Source organism: Sinocyclocheilus rhinocerous, unplaced genomic scaffold, assembly GCF_001515625.1.
Source record: "Sinocyclocheilus rhinocerous isolate Xijiao unplaced genomic scaffold, SAMN03320098_v1.1 scaffold6005, whole genome shotgun sequence".
NCBI classification, from domain to species: domain Eukaryota; kingdom Metazoa; phylum Chordata; class Actinopteri; order Cypriniformes; family Cyprinidae; genus Sinocyclocheilus; species Sinocyclocheilus rhinocerous.
Window position 1 is genome coordinate 35,546 of NW_015631116.1, and position 2,467 is coordinate 38,012.

Sequence of the window (2,467 nt, forward strand, 5' to 3'; positions counted from 1 at the left end):
TTGCGATCAGTGGCAGCTGGATGCAATCATCGCATGCCAATGTGCATTGGCTCATTTAGTTTACACTCAAAGTAGATTGGTCTCTCTGGCGAGATTCCCAATTCGCCAGTCATCAACGTGACGTCTCCGTTCCTTCCTTCAGGGAATGAGGGTTACATACGTAACAGAGTCGTTTTGGCTTCCACTCAAAATGGGTATTTTCAAAATGGTATAATAAATGATCTGCGGGGTATTTTGAGCTGAAACTTCACAGACACATACTGGGGACACCTGAGACCAGAGGTGTAAAGAGTACCTTAAAACCATACTTGAGTAAAAGTACAGATACCTTACAGTAACAATTACTCCACTACACGTTACAAGTCACCAATTCCACAATCGCCAAAACACCAAAGGGAACGAAGAACAGAATGACTGGCAAACAGAAAACCATTACATTCAACAACTCACAAGGAACTAAAGAAAAACTAGGGCTATATACACACACAGTGGGCTAACAAGCTTAACAAGATAAGACACACTTGGGGAGACTAATCAAGGGGAACCAATGAACAAACGGACTACAAACTGACTACAAACACCACGGGAGACAGGAAGTGACATAAAAGTCCAGGGCAAGGCACAGAGAGCATGAAACAAAAACAAGAAAGAGTTGATTTGTAAACGGACTACAAACTGACTACAAACACGACGGGAGACAGGAAGTGACATAAAAGTCCAGGGCAAGGCACAGAGAGCATGAAACAAAAACAAGAAAGAGTTTATTTGTGAGGAAAGCATGTTTATTTTCTAAAACCAAAATAAAGCTGAACACCTCAAAATTACAAAAAAAAAACAATATCTTTCAAAAAGGTCTCTTCAGTATAATGGATAAATAAAATAATGTTAAGTAAAATTAAAAATCCGGAGCCTTCTTGCATTGGATGTGCTGGTTTCGGCCTCATTGCTGGCTGCAGTCATGTCCTCATCTCATATATAAAACACCTGTGATTCACAAATACTTGCTAAGGAACTTGAATTCACATAAAGTAGCCTTGTTGAAAAGACTGGGTGAGTAAGGGCAAAAATGCACAAGATGCAGTACTTTCAGTGACCTGTAGGCAGTATCACGTCGTCTTTTGTAGCAGAAATAAACTGCTGCAGAAAAAGCTAGGTCCATGCAAAATGTAATGTGTAACTGCAACACTCATTTCAAATGTAGTGGAGTAAAGAGTACAGATACTCATTCAAAAATGTAGTGAAGTAAAGAGTAAAAGTTGCTAATATCTTTGATACTCAGTACAACTACAAAGTATCCGAAAATATACTCAAAAATATACTCAAGTACAGTAACTAATTACATTTACTCCAATACTTTACACCTCTGCCTGAGACTTATATTACATCTTGTAAAAGGGGTCATAATAGGTCCCCTTAAATTCACCCTATATTGTAGTGTCTGTGTGTATTTAAATTTGGATTTAATTTACTTTTACTGTAAAATATGTGTATATAGTAAATATTTGTATCTCTTTGTTTCCTAGCAAATATTTGTATATAATACTATCACGAAAGTATTTCAACAAAGTTAATTATGTTTTTTTTTTCTGTTTTTTTTGGTTATGTTCACCAAACAAACGGATAGGCCAACATGAGCAATTAAATAAAGTTTACTGCTCAAATGACAAAAACCTCTAATTTCTAAATAATTATTAAACAAAAAAGAAAGAAAGAAAAAAAGACTAGACTGAAAAAAATAAAAAAATAAAAAAATATGTCAGGATGGAGTACCTCCTTCATTAACCGTTCGACTGTCATTTTCCCATAGAGGTTTACTACCTTTAATCGCTATAAATATCACAAAATCCTTCCTGTTCAGCCTAATGCAATATCATACTGGGTACATTTTCCCATAGAGGTTTACTACCTTTAATCGCTATAAATATCACAAAATCCTTCCTGTTCAGCCTAATGCAATATCATACTGGGTACATTTTCCCATAGAGGTTTACTACCTTTAATCGCTATAAATATCACAAAATCCTTCCTGTTCAGCCTAATGCAATATCATACTGGGTACATCTCTGAGTAGCATATATTCAATAGGTGAATGGAGCCATTCTTTGCACTAATACACATAGTAATGACCATCATTACTTTTACTAGAGCTAATGAAACTGCCTGTACTCTGCAAAGGACAGCCTCTATACCCTCAGTTATGGAAAGACGGAGACATCATAATTGGAGGTGTTTTCTCCTTCCATAGCAGCTGGGAGATCAGACAACTAACATATTCTGTTACACCACCTCCACTGAAGTGTGTCAGGTAGGCAACACCTGAATCAGAGTTTATAAAAAAAAAAAAATTGGTTCATTTTTGAGCATACATGTTCTTACCGAAACAAGAAAACAGTTTCAGTAAAATATTGGAATATAATTTTTAGATTCACTTGAATGTAATGATTTTTTTTTTTTTTTTTTTTTTTTT